The following is a 20721-nucleotide window of genomic DNA, read 5'->3' on the forward strand; positions in this document are numbered from 1 at the left end:
CAGCTCGCTGAAATCTGTTCATTTGCTGAAAACCAACAAAACCATGAAAAGTTCTTGTATTTGAAGATAAAATCTTTTTGCTCTGAAGAAGAAAGATCTAGCTGACTGAAATAAGTTCATTAGATGAAAACCAACAAAAATTGACAAGAACCACGAAAAGTTCTTGTATTTTAAGATAAAATCTTACTCTATTAAGGAAAAAACTTCCAGCTCGCTGAAATATGTTCATTTGCTGAAAACCATCAAAACCACGAAAAGTTCTTGTATTTGAAGATAAAATCTTTTTGCTTTGAAGAAGAAAGATCGAGCTGACTGAAATAAGTTCATTAGATGAAAACCAACAAAAATTGACAAGAACCACGAAAAGTTCTTGTATTTTAAGATAAAATCTTAGGCCATTAAAGAAAAAACTCCCAGCTCGCTGAAATATGTTCATTTGCTGAAAACCAACAAAAGCACGAAAAGTTCTTGTATTTGAAGATAAAATCTTTTTTCTTTGAAGAAGAATGATCGAGCTGACTGAAATAAGTTCATTAGATGAAAACCAACAAAAATTGACAAGAAACACGAAAAGTTCTTGTATTTTAAGATAAAATCTTACTCTATTAAGGAAAAAACTTCCAGCTCGCTGAAATATGTTCATTTGCTGAAAACCATCAAAACCACGAAAAGTTCTTGTATTTGAAGATAAAATCTTTTTGCTTTGAAGAAGAAAGATCTAGCTTACTGAAATAAGTTCATTAGATGAAAACCAACAAAAATTGACAAGAACCACGAAAAGTTCTTGTATTTTAAGATAAAATCTTACGCTATTAAAGAAAAAACTCCCAGCTCGCTGAAACATGTTCATTTGCTGAAAACCAACAAAACCACGAAAAGTTCTTGTATTTGAAGATAAAATCTTTTTTCTTTGAAGAAGAATGATCCAGCTGACTGAAATAAGTTCATTAGATGAAAACCAACAAAAATTGACAAGAAACACGAAAAGTTCTTGTATTTTAAGATAAAATCTTACTCTATTAAGGAAAAAACTTCCAGCTCGCTGAAATATGTTCATTTGCTGAAAACCATCAAAACCACGAAAAGTTCTTGTGTTTGAAGATAAAATCTTTTTGCTTTGAAGAAGAAAGATCTAGCTGACTGAAATAAGTTCATTAGATGAAAACCAACAAAAATTGACAAGAACCACGAAAAGTTCTTGTATTTTAAGATAGAATCTTACTCTATTAAGGAAATAACTTCCAGCTCGCTGAAATCTGTTCATTTGCTGAAAACCATCAAAACCACGAAAAGTTCTTGTATTTGAAGATAAAATCTTTTTGCTTTGAAGAAGAAAGATCTCGCTGACTGAAATAAGTTCATTAGATGAAAACCAACAAAAATTGACAAGAACCACGAAAAGTTCTTGTATTTTAAGATAAAATCTTACTCTATTCAGGAAAAAACTTCCAGCTCGCTGAAATATGTTCATTTGCTGAAAACCATCAAAACCACGAAAAGTTCTTGTATTTGAAGATAATATCTTTTTGCTTTGCAGAAGAAAGATCTAGCTTACTGAAATAAGTTCATTAGATGAAAACCAACAAAAATTGACAAGAACCACGAAAAGTTCTTGTATTTTAAGATAAAATCTTACGCTATTAAAGAAAAAACTTCCAGCTCGCTGAAATATGTTCATTTGCTGAAAACCAACAAAACCACGAAAAGTTCTTGTATTTGAAGATAAAATCTTTTTTCTTTGAAGAAGAAAGATCTAGCTGACTGAAATAAGTTCATCAGATGAAAACCAACAAAAATTGACAAGAACCACGAAAAGTTCTTGTATTTTAAGATAAAATCTTACTCTATTAAGGAAATAACTTCCAGCTCGCTGAAATATGTTCATTTGCTGAAAACCAACAAAACCACCAAAAGTTCTTGTATTTGAAGATAAAATCTTTTTGCTTTGAAGAACAAAGATCCAGCTGACTGAAATAAGTTCATTAGATGAAAACCAACAAAAATTGACAAGAACCACGAAAAGTTCTTGTATTTTAAGATAAAATCTTACTCTATTAAGGAAAAAACTTCCAGCTCGTTGAAATAGGTTCATTTGCTGAAAACCATCAAAACCACGAAAAGTTCTTGTATTTGAAGATAAAATCTTTTTGCTTTGAAGAAGAAAGATCCAGCTGACTGAAATAAGTTCATCAGATGAAAACCAACAAATATTGACAAGAACCACGAAAAGTTCTTGTATTTTAAGATAAAATCTTACTCTATTAAGGAAAAAACTTCCAGCTCGCTGAAATATGTTCATTTGCTGAAAACCAACAAAACCATGAAAAGTTCTTGTATTTGAAGATAAAATCTTTTTGCTCTGAAGAAGAAAGATCTAGCTGACTGAAATAAGTTCATTAGATGAAAACCAACAAAAATTGACAAGAACCACGAAAAGTTCTTGTATTTTAAGATAAAATCTTAGGCAATTAAAGAAAAAACTTCCAGCTCGCTGAAATCTGTTCATTTGCTGAAAACCATCAAAACCACGAAAAGTTCTTGTATTTGAAGATAAAATCTTTTTGCTTTGAAGAAGAAAGATCTCGCTGACTGAAATAAGTTCATTAGATGAAAACCAACAAAAATTGACAAGAACCACGAAAAGTTCTTGTATTTTAAGATAAAATCTTACGCTATTAAAGAAAAAACTCCCAGCTCGCTGAAACATGTTCATTTGCTGAAAACCAACAAAACCACGAAAAGTTCTTGTATTTGAAGATAAAATCTTTTTTCTTTGAAGAAGAATGATCCAGCTGACTGAAATAAGTTCATTAGATGAAAACCAACAAAAATTGACAAGAAACACGAAAAGTTCTTGTATTTTAAGATAAAATCTTACTCTATTAAGGAAAAAACTTCCAGCTCGCTGAAATATGTTCATTTGCTGAAAACCATCAAAACCACGAAAAGTTCTTGTGTTTGAAGATAAAATCTTTTTGCTTTGAAGAAGAAAGATCTAGCTGACTGAAATAAGTTCATTAGATGAAAACCAACAAAAATTGACAAGAACCACGAAAAGTTCTTGTATTTTAAGATAGAATCTTACTCTATTAAGGAAATAACTTCCAGCTCGCTGAAATCTGTTCATTTGCTGAAAACCATCAAAACCACGAAAAGTTCTTGTATTTGAAGATAAAATCTTTTTGCTTTGAAGAAGAAAGATCTCGCTGACTGAAATAAGTTCATTAGATGAAAACCAACAAAAATTGACAAGAACCACGAAAAGTTCTTGTATTTTAAGATAAAATCTTACTCTATTCAGGAAAAAACTTCCAGCTCGCTGAAATATGTTCATTTGCTGAAAACCATCAAAACCACGAAAAGTTCTTGTATTTGAAGATAATATCTTTTTGCTTTGCAGAAGAAAGATCTAGCTTACTGAAATAAGTTCATTAGATGAAAACCAACAAAAATTGACAAGAACCACGAAAAGTTCTTGTATTTTAAGATAAAATCTTACGCTATTAAAGAAAAAACTTCCAGCTCGCTGAAATATGTTCATTTGCTGAAAACCAACAAAACCACGAAAAGTTCTTGTATTTGAAGATAAAATCTTTTTTCTTTGAAGAAGAAAGATCTAGCTGACTGAAATAAGTTCATCAGATGAAAACCAACAAAAATTGACAAGAACCACGAAAAGTTCTTGTATTTTAAGATAAAATCTTACTCTATTAAGGAAATAACTTCCAGCTCGCTGAAATATGTTCATTTGCTGAAAACCAACAAAACCACCAAAAGTTCTTGTATTTGAAGATAAAATCTTTTTGCTTTGAAGAACAAAGATCCAGCTGACTGAAATAAGTTCATTAGATGAAAACCAACAAAAATTGACAAGAACCACGAAAAGTTCTTGTATTTTAAGATAAAATCTTACTCTATTAAGGAAAAAACTTCCAGCTCGTTGAAATAGGTTCATTTGCTGAAAACCATCAAAACCACGAAAAGTTCTTGTATTTGAAGATAAAATCTTTTTGCTTTGAAGAAGAAAGATCCAGCTGACTGAAATAAGTTCATCAGATGAAAACCAACAAATATTGACAAGAACCACGAAAAGTTCTTGTATTTTAAGATAAAATCTTACTCTATTAAGGAAAAAACTTCCAGCTCGCTGAAATATGTTCATTTGCTGAAAACCAACAAAACCATGAAAAGTTCTTGTATTTGAAGATAAAATCTTTTTGCTCTGAAGAAGAAAGATCTAGCTGACTGAAATAAGTTCATTAGATGAAAACCAACAAAAATTGACAAGAACCACGAAAAGTTCTTGTATTTTAAGATAAAATCTTAGGCAATTAAAGAAAAAACTTCCAGCTCGCTGAAATCTGTTCATTTGCTGAAAACCATCAAAACCACGAAAAGTTCTTGTATTTGAAGATAAAATCTTTTTGCTTTGAAGAAGAAAGATCTCGCTGACTGAAATAAGTTCATTAGATGAAAACCAACAAAAATTGACAAGAACCACGAAAAGTTCTTGTATTTCAAGATAAAATCTTACTCTATTCAGGAAAAAACTTCCAGCTCGCTGAAATATGTTCATTTGCTGAAAACCATCAAAACCACGAAAAGTTCTTGTATTTGAAGATAAAATCTTTTTGCTTTGAAGAAGAAAGATCTAGCTGACTGAAATAAGTTCATTAGATGAAAACCAACAAAAATTGACAAGAACCACGAAAAGTTCTTGTATTTTAAGATAAAATCTTACGCTATTAAAGAAAAAACTTCCAGCTCGCTGAAATATGTTCATTTGCTGAAAACCATCAAAACCACGAAAAGTTCTTGTATTTGAAGATAAAATCTTTTTTCTTTGAAGAAGAAAGATCTCGCTGACTGAAATAAGTTCATTAGATGAAAACCAACAAAAATTGACAAGAACCACGAAAAGTTCTTGTATTTTAAGATAAAATCTTACTCTATTCAGGAAAAAACTTCCAGCTCGCTGAAATATGTTCATTTGCTGAAAACCATCAAAACCACGAAAAGTTCTTGTATTTGAAGATAAAATCTTTTTGCTTTGAAGAAGAAAGATCTAGCTGACTGAAATAAGTTCATTAGATGAAAACCAACAAAAATTGACAAGAACCACGAAAAGTTCTTGTATTTTAAGATAAAATCTTACGCTATTAAAGAAAAAACTTCCAGCTCGCTGAAATATGTTCATTTGCTGAAAACCAACAAAACCACGAAAAGTTCTTGTATTTGAAGATAAAATCTTTTTTCTTTGAAGAAGAAAGATCTAGCTGACTGAAATAAGTTCATCAGATGAAAACCAACAAAAATTGACAAGAACCACGAAAAGTTCTTGTATTTTAAGATAAAATCTTACTCTATTAAGGAAATAACTTCCAGCTCGCTGAAATATGTTCATTTGCTGAAAACCAACAAAACCACCAAAAGTTCTTGTATTTGAAGATAAAATCTTTTTGCTTTGAAGAACAAAGATCCAGCTGACTGAAATAAGTTCATTAGATGAAAACCAACAAAAATTGACAAGAACCACGAAAAGTTCTTGTATTTTAAGATAAAATCTTACTCTATTAAGGAAAAAACTTCCAGCTCGTTGAAATATGTTCATTTGCTGAAAACCATCAAAACCACGAAAAGTTCTTGTATTTGAAGATAAAATCTTTTTGCTTTGAAGAAGAAAGATCCAGCTGACTGAAATAAGTTCATTAGATGAAAACCAACAAATATTGACAAGAACCACGAAAAGTTCTTGTATTTTAAGATAAAATCTTACTCTATTAAGGAAAAAACTTCCAGCTCGCTGAAATCTGTTCATTTGCTGAAAACCAACAAAACCATGAAAAGTTCTTGTATTTGAAGATAAAATCTTTTTGCTCTGAAGAAGAAATATCTAGCTGACTGAAATAAGTTCATTAGATGAAAACCAACAAAAATTGACAAGAACCACGAAAAGTTCTTGTATTTTAAGATAAAATCTTAGGCAATTAAAGAAAAAACTTCCAGCTCGCTGAAATCTGTTCATTTGCTGAAAACCATCAAAACCACGAAAAGTTCTTGTATTTGAAGATAAAATCTTTTTGCTTTGAAGAAGAAAGATCTCGCTGACTGAAATAAGTTCATTAGATGAAAACCAACAAAAATTGACAAGAAGCACGAAAAGTTCTTGTATTTTAAGATAAAATCTTACTCTATTAAGGAAAAAACATCCAGCTCGCTGAAATATGTTCATTTGCTGAAAACCATCAAAACCACGAAAAGTTCTTGTATTTGAAGATAAAATCTTTTTGCTTTGAAGAAGAAAGATCTAGCTGACTGAAATAAGTTCATTAGATGAAAACCAACAAAAATTGACACGAACCACGAAAAGTTCTTGTATTTTAAGATAGAATCTTACTCTATTAAGGAAATAACTTCCAGCTCGCTGAAATCTGTTCATTTGCTGAAAACCATCAAAACCACGAAAAGTTCTTGTATTTGAAGATAAAATCTTTTTGCTTTGAAGAAGAAAGATCTTGCTTACTGAAATAAGTTCATTAGATGAAAACCAACAAAAATTGACAAGAACCACGAAAAGTTCTTGTATTTTAAGATAAAATCTTACGCTATTAAAGAAAAAACTCCCAGCTCGCTGAAATATGTTCATTTGCTGAAAACCATCAAAACCACGAAAAGTTCTTGTATTTGAAGATAAAATCTTTTTGCTTTGAAGAAGAAAGATCTAGCTGACTGAAATAAGTTCATTAGATGAAAACCAACAAAAATTGACAAGAACCACGAAAAGTTCTTGTATTTTAAGATAGAATCTTACTCTATTCAGGAAAAAACTTCCAGCTCGCTGAAATATGTTCATTTGCTGAAAACCATCAAAACCACGAAAAGTTCTTGTATTTGAAGATAAAATCTTTTTGCTTTGAAGAAGAAAGATCTAGCTTACTGAAATAAGTTCATTAGATGAAAACCAACAAAAATTGACAAGAACCACGAAAAGTTCTTGTATTTTAAGATAAAATCTTACGCTATTAAAGAAAAAACTCCCAGCTCGCTGAAATATGTTCATTTGCTGAAAACCATCAAAACCACGAAAAGTTCTTGTATTTGAAGATAAAATCTTTTTGCTTTGAAGAAGAAAGATCTAGCTGACTGAAATAAGTTCATTAGATGAAAACCAACAAAAATTGACAAGAACCACGAAAAGTTCTTGTATTTTAAGATAAAATCTTAGGCTATTAAAGAAAAAACTCCCAGCTCGCTGAAATATGTTCATTTGCTGAAAACCAACAAAACCACGAAAAGTTCTTGTATTTGAAGATAAAATCTTTTTTCTTTGAAGAAGAATGATCTAGCTGACTGAAATAAGTTCAGTAGATGAAAACCAACAAAAATTGACAAGAAACACGAAAAGTTCTTGTATTTTAAGATAAAATCTTACTCTATTAAGGAAAAAACTTCCAGCTCGCTGAAATATGTTCATTTGCTGAAAACCATCAAAACCACGAAAAGTTCTTGTATTTGAAGATAAAATCTTTTTGCTTTGAAGAAGAAAGATCGAGCTGACTGAAATAAGTTCATTAGATGAAAACCAACAAAAATTGACAAGAACCACGAAAAGTTCTTGTATTTTAAGATAAAATCTTACGCTATTAAAGAAAAAACTCCCAGCTCGCTGAAACATGTTCATTTGCTGAAAACCATCAAAACCACGAAAAGTTCTTGTGTTTGAAGATAAAATCTTTTTGCTTTGAAGAAGAAAGATCTAGCTGACTGAAATAAGTTCATTAGATGAAAACCAACAAAAATTGACAAGAACCACGAAAAGTTCTTGTATTTTAAGATAGAATCTTACTCTATTAAGGAAATAACTTCCAGCTCGCTGAAATCTGTTCATTTGCTGAAAACCATCAAAACCACGAAAAGTTCTTGTATTTGAAGATAAAATCTTTTTGCTTTGAAGAAGAAAGATCTCGCTGACTGAAATAAGTTCATTAGATGAAAACCAACAAAAATTGACAAGAACCACGAAAAGTTCTTGTATTTTAAGATAAAATCTTACTCTATTAAGGAAAAAACTTCCAGCTCGCTGAAATATGTTCATTTGCTGAAAACCATCAAAACCACGAAAAGTTCTTGTATTTGAAGATAAAATCTTTTTGCTTTGAAGAAGAAAGATCGAGCTGACTGAAATAAGTTCATTAGATGAAAACCAACAAAAATTGACAAGAACCACGAAAAGTTCTTGTATTTTAAGATAAAATCTTACTCTATTAAGGAAAAAACATCCAGCTCTCTGAAATATGTTCATTTGCTGAAAACCATCAAAACCACGAAAAGTTCTTGTATTTGAAGATAAAATCTTTTTGCTTTGAAGAAGAAAGATCTAGCTGACTGAAATAAGTTCATTAGATGAAAACCAACAAAAATTGACAAGAACCACGAAAAGTTCTTGTATTTTAAGATAAAATCTTAGGCCATTAAAGAAAAAACTCCCAGCTCGCTGAAATATGTTCATTTGCTGAAAACCAACAAAACCACGAAAAGTTCTTGTATTTGAAGATAAAATCTTTTTTCTTTGAAGAAGAATGATCGAGCTGACTGAAATAAGTTCATTAGATGAAAACCAACAAAAATTGACAAGAAACACGAAAAGTTCTTGTATTTTAAGATAAAATCTTACTCTATTAAGGAAAAAACTTCCAGCTCGCTGAAATATGTTCATTTGCTGAAAACCATCAAAACCACGAAAAGTTCTTGTATTTGAAGATAAAATCTTTTTGCTTTGAAGAAGAAAGATCTAGCTTACTGAAATAAGTTCATTAGATGAAAACCAACAAAAATTGACAAGAACCACGAAAAGTTCTTGTATTTTAAGATAAAATCTTACGCTATTAAAGAAAAAACTCCCAGCTCGCTGAAACATGTTCATTTGCTGAAAACCAACAAAACCACGAAAAGTTCTTGTATTTGAAGATAAAATCTTTTTTCTTTGAAGAAGAATGATCCAGCTGACTGAAATAAGTTCATTAGATGAAAACCAACAAAAATTGACAAGAAACACGAAAAGTTCTTGTATTTTAAGATAAAATCTTACTCTATTAAGGAAAAAACTTCCAGCTCGCTGAAATATGTTCATTTGCTGAAAACCATCAAAACCACGAAAAGTTCTTGTGTTTGAAGATAAAATCTTTTTGCTTTGAAGAAGAAAGATCTAGCTGACTGAAATAAGTTCATTAGATGAAAACCAACAAAAATTGACAAGAACCACGAAAAGTTCTTGTATTTTAAGATAGAATCTTACTCTATTAAGGAAATAACTTCCAGCTCGCTGAAATCTGTTCATTTGCTGAAAACCATCAAAACCACGAAAAGTTCTTGTATTTGAAGATAAAATCTTTTTGCTTTGAAGAAGAAAGATCTCGCTGACTGAAATAAGTTCATTAGATGAAAACCAACAAAAATTGACAAGAACCACGAAAAGTTCTTGTATTTTAAGATAAAATCTTACTCTATTCAGGAAAAAACTTCCAGCTCGCTGAAATATGTTCATTTGCTGAAAACCATCAAAACCACGAAAAGTTCTTGTATTTGAAGATAATATCTTTTTGCTTTGCAGAAGAAAGATCTAGCTTACTGAAATAAGTTCATTAGATGAAAACCAACAAAAATTGACAAGAACCACGAAAAGTTCTTGTATTTTAAGATAAAATCTTACGCTATTAAAGAAAAAACTTCCAGCTCGCTGAAATATGTTCATTTGATGAAAACCAACAAAACCACGAAAAGTTCTTGTATTTGAAGATAAAATCTTTTTTCTTTGAAGAAGAAAGATCTAGCTGACTGAAATAAGTTCATGAGATGAAAACCAACAAATATTGACAAGAACCACGAAAAGTTCTTGTATTTTAAGATAAAATCTTACTCTATTAAGGAAAAAACTTCCAGCTCGCTGAAATCTGTTCATTTGCTGAAAACCAACAAAACCATGAAAAGTTCTTGTATTTGAAGATAAAATCTTTTTGCTCTGAAGAAGAAAGATCTAGCTGACTGAAATAAGTTCATTAGATGAAAACCAACAAAAATTGACAAGAACCACGAAAAGTTCTTGTATTTTAAGATAAAATCTTAGGCAATTAAAGAAAAAACTTCCAGCTCGCTGAAATCTGTTCATTTGCTGAAAACCATCAAAACCACGAAAAGTTCTTGTATTTGAAGATAAAATCTTTTTGCTTTGAAGAAGAAAGATCTCGCTGACTGAAATAAGTTCATTAGATGAAAACCAACAAAAATTGACAAGAACCACGAAAAGTTCTTGTATTTTAAGATAAAATCTTACTCTATTCAGGAAAAAACTTCCAGCTCGCTGAAATATGTTCATTTGCTGAAAACCATCAAAACCACGAAAAGTTCTTGTATTTGAAGATAAAATCTTTTTGCTTTGAAGAAGAAAGATCTAGCTGACTGAAATAAGTTCATTAGATGAAAACCAACAAAAATTGACAAGAACCACGAAAAGTTCTTGTATTTTAAGATAAAATCTTACGCTATTAAAGAAAAAACTTCCAGCTCGCTGAAATATGTTCATTTGCTGAAAACCATCAAAACCACGAAAAGTTCTTGTATTTGAAGATAAAATCTTTTTTCTTTGAAGAAGAAAGATCTCGCTGACTGAAATAAGTTCATTAGATGAAAACCAACAAAAATTGACAAGAACCACGAAAAGTTCTTGTATTTTAAGATAAAATCTTACTCTATTCAGGAAAAAACTTCCAGCTCGCTGAAATATGTTCATTTGCTGAAAACCATCAAAACCACGAAAAGTTCTTGTATTTGAAGATAAAATCTTTTTGCTTTGAAGAAGAAAGATCTAGCTGACTGAAATAAGTTCATTAGATGAAAACCAACAAAAATTGACAAGAACCACGAAAAGTTCTTGTATTTTAAGATAAAATCTTACGCTATTAAAGAAAAAACTTCCAGCTCGCTGAAATATGTTCATTTGCTGAAAACCATCAAAACCACGAAAAGTTCTTGTATTTGAAGATAAAATCTTTTTGCTTTGAAGAAGAAAGATCTAGCTGACTGAAATAAGTTCATTAGATGAAAACCAACAAAAATTGACAAGAAGCACGAAAAGTTCTTGTATTTTAAGATAAAATCTTACTCTATTAAGGAAAAAACTTCCAGCTCGTTGAAATAGGTTCATTTGCTGAAAACCATCAAAACCACGAAAAGTTCTTGTATTTGAAGATAAAATCTTTTTGCTTTGAAGAAGAAAGATCCAGCTGACTGAAATAAGTTCATCAGATGAAAACCAACAAATATTGACAAGAACCACGAAAAGTTCTTGTATTTTAAGATAAAATCTTACTCTATTAAGGAAAAAACTTCCAGCTCGCTGAAATATGTTCATTTGCTGAAAACCAACAAAACCATGAAAAGTTCTTGTATTTGAAGATAAAATCTTTTTGCTCTGAAGAAGAAAGATCTAGCTGACTGAAATAAGTTCATTAGATGAAAACCAACAAAAATTGACAAGAACCACGAAAAGTTCTTGTATTTTAAGATAAAATCTTAGGCAATTAAAGAAAAAACTTCCAGCTCGCTGAAATCTGTTCATTTGCTGAAAACCATCAAAACCACGAAAAGTTCTTGTATTTGAAGATAAAATCTTTTTGCTTTGAAGAAGAAAGATCTCGCTGACTGAAATAAGTTCATTAGATGAAAACCAACAAAAATTGACAAGAACCACGAAAAGTTCTTGTATTTCAAGATAAAATCTTACTCTATTCAGGAAAAAACTTCCAGCTCGCTGAAATATGTTCATTTGCTGAAAACCATCAAAACCACGAAAAGTTCTTGTATTTGAAGATAAAATCTTTTTGCTTTGAAGAAGAAAGATCTAGCTGACTGAAATAAGTTCATTAGATGAAAACCAACAAAAATTGACAAGAACCACGAAAAGTTCTTGTATTTTAAGATAAAATCTTACGCTATTAAAGAAAAAACTTCCAGCTCGCTGAAATATGTTCATTTGCTGAAAACCATCAAAACCACGAAAAGTTCTTGTATTTGAAGATAAAATCTTTTTTCTTTGAAGAAGAAAGATCTCGCTGACTGAAATAAGTTCATTAGATGAAAACCAACAAAAATTGACAAGAACCACGAAAAGTTCTTGTATTTTAAGATAAAATCTTACTCTATTCAGGAAAAAACTTCCAGCTCGCTGAAATATGTTCATTTGCTGAAAACCATCAAAACCACGAAAAGTTCTTGTATTTGAAGATAAAATCTTTTTGCTTTGAAGAAGAAAGATCTAGCTGACTGAAATAAGTTCATTAGATGAAAACCAACAAAAATTGACAAGAACCACGAAAAGTTCTTGTATTTTAAGATAAAATCTTACTCTATTAAGGAAAAAACTTCCAGCTCGTTGAAATATGTTCATTTGCTGAAAACCATCAAAACCACGAAAAGTTCTTGTATTTGAAGATAAAATCTTTTTGCTTTGAAGAAGAAAGATCCAGCTGACTGAAATAAGTTCATTAGATGAAAACCAACAAATATTGACAAGAACCACGAAAAGTTCTTGTATTTTAAGATAAAATCTTACTCTATTAAGGAAAAAACTTCCAGCTCGCTGAAATCTGTTCATTTGCTGAAAACCAACAAAACCATGAAAAGTTCTTGTATTTGAAGATAAAATCTTTTTGCTCTGAAGAAGAAATATCTAGCTGACTGAAATAAGTTCATTAGATGAAAACCAACAAAAATTGACAAGAACCACGAAAAGTTCTTGTATTTTAAGATAAAATCTTAGGCAATTAAAGAAAAAACTTCCAGCTCGCTGAAATCTGTTCATTTGCTGAAAACCATCAAAACCACGAAAAGTTCTTGTATTTGAAGATAAAATCTTTTTGCTTTGAAGAAGAAAGATCTCGCTGACTGAAATAAGTTCATTAGATGAAAACCAACAAAAATTGACAAGAAGCACGAAAAGTTCTTGTATTTTAAGATAAAATCTTACTCTATTAAGGAAAAAACATCCAGCTCGCTGAAATATGTTCATTTGCTGAAAACCATCAAAACCACGAAAAGTTCTTGTATTTGAAGATAAAATCTTTTTGCTTTGAAGAAGAAAGATCTAGCTGACTGAAATAAGTTCATTAGATGAAAACCAACAAAAATTGACACGAACCACGAAAAGTTCTTGTATTTTAAGATAGAATCTTACTCTATTAAGGAAATAACTTCCAGCTCGCTGAAATCTGTTCATTTGCTGAAAACCATCAAAACCACGAAAAGTTCTTGTATTTGAAGATAAAATCTTTTTGCTTTGAAGAAGAAAGATCTTGCTTACTGAAATAAGTTCATTAGATGAAAACCAACAAAAATTGACAAGAACCACGAAAAGTTCTTGTATTTTAAGATAAAATCTTACGCTATTAAAGAAAAAACTCCCAGCTCGCTGAAATATGTTCATTTGCTGAAAACCATCAAAACCACGAAAAGTTCTTGTATTTGAAGATAAAATCTTTTTGCTTTGAAGAAGAAAGATCTAGCTGACTGAAATAAGTTCATTAGATGAAAACCAACAAAAATTGACAAGAACCACGAAAAGTTCTTGTATTTTAAGATAGAATCTTACTCTATTCAGGAAAAAACTTCCAGCTCGCTGAAATATGTTCATTTGCTGAAAACCATCAAAACCACGAAAAGTTCTTGTATTTGAAGATAAAATCTTTTTGCTTTGAAGAAGAAAGATCTAGCTTACTGAAATAAGTTCATTAGATGAAAACCAACAAAAATTGACAAGAACCACGAAAAGTTCTTGTATTTTAAGATAAAATCTTACGCTATTAAAGAAAAAACTCCCAGCTCGCTGAAATATGTTCATTTGCTGAAAACCATCAAAACCACGAAAAGTTCTTGTATTTGAAGATAAAATCTTTTTGCTTTGAAGAAGAAAGATCTAGCTGACTGAAATAAGTTCATTAGATGAAAACCAACAAAAATTGACAAGAACCACGAAAAGTTCTTGTATTTTAAGATAAAATCTTAGGCTATTAAAGAAAAAACTCCCAGCTCGCTGAAATATGTTCATTTGCTGAAAACCAACAAAACCACGAAAAGTTCTTGTATTTGAAGATAAAATCTTTTTTCTTTGAAGAAGAATGATCTAGCTGACTGAAATAAGTTCAGTAGATGAAAACCAACAAAAATTGACAAGAAACACGAAAAGTTCTTGTATTTTAAGATAAAATCTTACTCTATTAAGGAAAAAACTTCCAGCTCGCTGAAATATGTTCATTTGCTGAAAACCATCAAAACCACGAAAAGTTCTTGTATTTGAAGATAAAATCTTTTTGCTTTGAAGAAGAAAGATCGAGCTGACTGAAATAAGTTCATTAGATGAAAACCAACAAAAATTGACAAGAACCACGAAAAGTTCTTGTATTTTAAGATAAAATCTTACGCTATTAAAGAAAAAACTCCCAGCTCGCTGAAACATGTTCATTTGCTGAAAACCAACAAAACCACGAAAAGTTCTTGTATTTGAAGATAAAATCTTTTTTCTTTGAAGAAGAATGATCCAGCTGACTGAAATAAGTTCATTAGATGAAAACCAACAAAAATTGACAAGAAACACGAAAAGTTCTTGTATTTTAAGATAAAATCTTACTCTATTAAGGAAAAAACTTCCAGCTCGCTGAAATATGTTCATTTGCTGAAAACCATCAAAACCACGAAAAGTTCTTGTGTTTGAAGATAAAATCTTTTTGCTTTGAAGAAGAAAGATCTAGCTGACTGAAATAAGTTCATTAGATGAAAACCAACAAAAATTGACAAGAACCACGAAAAGTTCTTGTATTTTAAGATAGAATCTTACTCTATTAAGGAAATAACTTCCAGCTCGCTGAAATCTGTTCATTTGCTGAAAACCATCAAAACCACGAAAAGTTCTTGTATTTGAAGATAAAATCTTTTTGCTTTGAAGAAGAAAGATCTCGCTGACTGAAATAAGTTCATTAGATGAAAACCAACAAAAATTGACAAGAACCACGAAAAGTTCTTGTATTTTAAGATAAAATCTTACTCTATTAAGGAAAAAACTTCCAGCTCGCTGAAATATGTTCATTTGCTGAAAACCATCAAAACCACGAAAAGTTCTTGTATTTGAAGATAAAATCTTTTTGCTTTGAAGAAGAAAGATCGAGCTGACTGAAATAAGTTCATTAGATGAAAACCAACAAAAATTGACAAGAACCACGAAAAGTTCTTGTATTTTAAGATAAAATCTTACTCTATTAAGGAAAAAACATCCAGCTCTCTGAAATATGTTCATTTGCTGAAAACCATCAAAACCACGAAAAGTTCTTGTATTTGAAGATAAAATCTTTTTGCTTTGAAGAAGAAAGATCTAGCTGACTGAAATAAGTTCATTAGATGAAAACCAACAAAAATTGACAAGAACCATGAAAAGTTCTTGTATTTTAAGATAAAATCTTAGGCCATTAAAGAAAAAACTCCCAGCTCGCTGAAATATGTTCATTTGCTGAAAACCAACAAAACCACGAAAAGTTCTTGTATTTGAAGATAAAATCTTTTTTCTTTGAAGAAGAATGATCGAGCTGACTGAAATAAGTTCATTAGATGAAAACCAACAAAAATTGACAAGAAACACGAAAAGTTCTTGTATTTTAAGATAAAATCTTACTCTATTAAGGAAAAAACTTCCAGCTCGCTGAAATATGTTCATTTGCTGAAAACCATCAAAACCACGAAAAGTTCTTGTATTTGAAGATAAAATCTTTTTGCTTTGAAGAAGAAAGATCTAGCTTACTGAAATAAGTTCATTAGATGAAAACCAACAAAAATTGACAAGAACCACGAAAAGTTCTTGTATTTTAAGATAAAATCTTACGCTATTAAAGAAAAAACTCCCAGCTCGCTGAAACATGTTCATTTGCTGAAAACCAACAAAACCACGAAAAGTTCTTGTATTTGAAGATAAAATCTTTTTTCTTTGAAGAAGAATGATCCAGCTGACTGAAATAAGTTCATTAGATGAAAACCAACAAAAATTGACAAGAAACACGAAAAGTTCTTGTATTTTAAGATAAAATCTTACTCTATTAAGGAAAAAACTTCCAGCTCGCTGAAATATGTTCATTTGCTGAAAACCATCAAAACCACGAAAAGTTCTTGTGTTTGAAGATAAAATCTTTTTGCTTTGAAGAAGAAAGATCTAGCTGACTGAAATAAGTTCATTAGATGAAAACCAACAAAAATTGACAAGAACCACGAAAAGTTCTTGTATTTTAAGATAGAATCTTACTCTATTAAGGAAATAACTTCCAGCTCGCTGAAATCTGTTCATTTGCTGAAAACCATCAAAACCACGAAAAGTTCTTGTATTTGAAGATAAAATCTTTTTGCTTTGAAGAAGAAAGATCTCGCTGACTGAAATAAGTTCATTAGATGAAAACCAACAAAAATTGACAAGAACCACGAAAAGTTCTTGTATTTTAAGATAAAATCTTACTCTATTCAGGAAAAAACTTCCAGCTCGCTGAAATATGTTCATTTGCTGAAAACCATCAAAACCACGAAAAGTTCTTGTATTTGAAGATAATATCTTTTTGCTTTGCAGAAGAAAGATCTAGCTTACTGAAATAAGTTCATTAGATGAAAACCAACAAAAATTGACAAGAACCACGAAAAGTTCTTGTATTTTAAGATAAAATCTTACGCTATTAAAGAAAAAACTTCCAGCTCGCTGAAATATGTTCATTTGATGAAAACCAACAAAACCACGAAAAGTTCTTGTATTTGAAGATAAAATCTTTTTTCTTTGAAGAAGAAAGATCTAGCTGACTGAAATAAGTTCATGAGATGAAAACCAACAAATATTGACAAGAACCACGAAAAGTTCTTGTATTTTAAGATAAAATCTTACTCTATTAAGGAAAAAACTTCCAGCTCGCTGAAATCTGTTCATTTGCTGAAAACCAACAAAACCATGAAAAGTTCTTGTATTTGAAGATAAAATCTTTTTGCTCTGAAGAAGAAAGATCTAGCTGACTGAAATAAGTTCATTAGATGAAAACCAACAAAAATTGACAAGAACCACGAAAAGTTCTTGTATTTTAAGATAAAATCTTAGGCAATTAAAGAAAAAACTTCCAGCTCGCTGAAATCTGTTCATTTGCTGAAAACCATCAAAACCACGAAAAGTTCTTGTATTTGAAGATAAAATCTTTTTGCTTTGAAGAAGAAAGATCTCGCTGACTGAAATAAGTTCATTAGATGAAAACCAACAAAAATTGACAAGAACCACGAAAAGTTCTTGTATTTTAAGATAAAATCTTACTCTATTCAGGAAAAAACTTCCAGCTCGCTGAAATATGTTCATTTGCTGAAAACCATCAAAACCACGAAAAGTTCTTGTATTTGAAGATAAAATCTTTTTGCTTTGAAGAAGAAAGATCTAGCTGACTGAAATAAGTTCATTAGATGAAAACCAACAAAAATTGACAAGAACCACGAAAAGTTCTTGTATTTTAAGATAAAATCTTACGCTATTAAAGAAAAAACTTCCAGCTCGCTGAAATATGTTCATTTGCTGAAAACCATCAAAACCACGAAAAGTTCTTGTATTTGAAGATAAAATCTTTTTTCTTTGAAGAAGAAAGATCTCGCTGACTGAAATAAGTTCATTAGATGAAAACCAACAAAAATTGACAAGAACCACGAAAAGTTCTTGTATTTTAAGATAAAATCTTACTCTATTCAGGAAAAAACTTCCAGCTCGCTGAAATATGTTCATTTGCTGAAAACCATCAAAACCACGAAAAGTTCTTGTATTTGAAGATAAAATCTTTTTGCTTTGAAGAAGAAAGATCTAGCTGACTGAAATAAGTTCATTAGATGAAAACCAACAAAAATTGACAAGAACCACGAAAAGTTCTTGTATTTTAAGATAAAATCTTACGCTATTAAAGAAAAAACTTCCAGCTCGCTGAAATATGTTCATTTGCTGAAAACCATCAAAACCACGAAAAGTTCTTGTATTTGAAGATAAAATCTTTTTGCTTTGAAGAAGAAAGATCTAGCTGACTGAAATAAGTTCATTAGATGAAAACCAACAAAAATTGACAAGAAGCACGAAAAGTTCTTGTATTTTAAGATAAAATCTTACTCTATTAAGGAAAAAACATCCAGCTCTCTGAAATATGTTCATTTGCTGAAAACCATCAAAACCACGAAAAGTTCTTGTATTTGAAGATAAAATCTTTTTGCTTTGAAGAAGAAAGATCTAGCTGACTGAAATAAGTTCATTAGATGAAAACCAACAAAAATTGACACGAACCACGAAAAGTTCTTGTATTTTAAGATAGAATCTTACTCTATTAAGGAAATAACTTCCAGCTCGCTGAAATCTGTTCATTTGCTGAAAACCATCAAAACCACGAAAAGTTCTTGTATTTGAAGATAAAATCTTTTTGCTTTGAAGAAGAAAGATCTAGCTTACTGAAATAAGTTCATTAGATGAAAACCAACAAAAATTGACAAGAACCACGAAAAGTTCTTGTATTTTAAGATAAAATCTTACGCTATTAAAGAAAAAACTCCCAGCTCGCTGAAATATGTTCATTTGCTGAAAACCATCAAAACCACGAAAAGTTCTTGTATTTGAAGATAAAATCTTTTTGCTTTGAAGAAGAAAGATCTAGCTGACTGAAATAAGTTCATTAGATGAAAACCAACAAAAATTGACAAGAACCACGAAAAGTTCTTGTATTTTAAGATAGAATCTTACTCTATTCAGGAAATAACTTCCAGCTCGCTGAAATCTGTTCATTTGCTGAAAACCATCAAAACCACGAAAAGTTCTTGTATTTGAAGATAAAATCTTTTTGCTTTGAAGAAGAAAGATCTAGCTGACTGAAATAAGTTCATTTGATGAAAACCAACAAAAATTGACAAGAACCACGAAAAGTTCTTGTATTTTAAGATAAAATCTTACTCTATTCAGGAAAAAACTTCCAGCTCGCTGAAATATGTTCATTTGCTGAAAACCATCAAAACCACGAAAAGTTCTTGTATTTGAAGATAAAATCTTTTTGCTTTGAAGAAGAAAGATCTAGCTTACTGAAATAAGTTCATTAGATGAAAACCAACAAAAATTGACAAGAACCACGAAAAGTTCTTGTATTTTAAGATAAAATCTTACGCTATTAAAGAAAAAACTCCCAGCTCGCTGAAATATGTTCATTTGCTGAAAACCATCAAAACCACGAAAAGTTCTTGTATTTGAAGATAAAATCTTTTTGCTTTGAAGAAGAAAGATCTAGCTGACTGAAATAAGTTCATTAGATGAAAACCAACAAAAATTGACAAGAACCACGAAAAGTTCTTGTATTTTAAGATAAAATCTTAGGCTATTAAAGAAAAAACTCCCAGCTCGCTGAAATATGTTCATTTGCTGAAAACCAACAAAACCACGAAAAGTTCTTGTATTTGAAGATAAAATCTTTTTTCTTTGAAGAAGAATGATCTAGCTGACTGAAATAAGTTCAGTAGATGAAAACCAACAAAAATTGACAAGAAACACGAAAAGTTCTTGTATTTTCAGATAAAATCTTACTCTATTAAGGAAAAAACTTCCAGCTCGCTGAAATATGTTCATTTGCTGAAAACCATCAAAACCACGAAAAGTTCTTGTATTTGAAGATAAAATCTTTTTGCTTTGAAGAAGAAAGATCGAGCTGACTGAAATAAGTTCATTAGATGAAAACCAACAAAAATTGACAAGAACCACGAAAAGTTCTTGTATTTTAAGATAAAATCTTACGCTATTAAAGAAAAAACTCCCAGCTCGCTGAAACATGTTCATTTGCTGAAAACCAACAAAACCACGAAAAGTTCTTGTATTTGAAGATAAAATCTTTTTTCTTTGAAGAAGAATGATCCAGCTGACTGAAATAAGTTCATTAGATGAAAACCAACAAAAATTGACAAGAAACACGAAAAGTTCTTGTATTTTAAGATAAAATCTTACTCTATTAAGGAAAAAACTTCCAGCTCGCTGAAATATGTTCATTTGCTGAAAACCATCAAAACCACGAAAAGTTCTTGTGTTTGAAGATAAAATCTTTTTGCTTTGAAGAAGAAAGATCTAGCTGACTGAAATAAGTTCATTAGATGAAAACCAACAAAAATTGACAAGAACCACGAAAAGTTCTTGTATTTTAAGATAGAATCTTACTCTATTAAGGAAATAACTTCCAGCTCGCTGAAATCTGTTCATTTGCTGAAAACCATCAAAACCACGAAAAGTTCTTGTATTTGAAGATAAAATCTTTTTGCTTTGAAGAAGAAAGATCTCGCTGACTGAAATAAGTTCATTAGATGAAAACCAACAAAAATTGACAAGAACCACGAAAAGTTCTTGTATTTTAAGATAAAATCTTACTCTATTCAGGAAAAAACTTCCAGCTCGCTGAAATATGTTCATTTGCTGAAAACCATCAAAACCACGAAAAGTTCTTGTATTTGAAGATAATATCTTTTTGCTTTGCAGAAGAAAGATCTAGCTTACTGAAATAAGTTCATTAGATGAAAACCAACAAAAATTGACAAGAACCACGAAAAGTTCTTGTATTTTAAGATAAAATCTTACGCTATTAAAGAAAAAACTTCCAGCTCGCTGAAATATGTTCA

Source organism: Heptranchias perlo, chromosome 35 (assembly GCF_035084215.1).
Source record: "Heptranchias perlo isolate sHepPer1 chromosome 35, sHepPer1.hap1, whole genome shotgun sequence".
Classification (NCBI taxonomy): Eukaryota; Metazoa; Chordata; class Chondrichthyes; order Hexanchiformes; family Hexanchidae; genus Heptranchias; species Heptranchias perlo.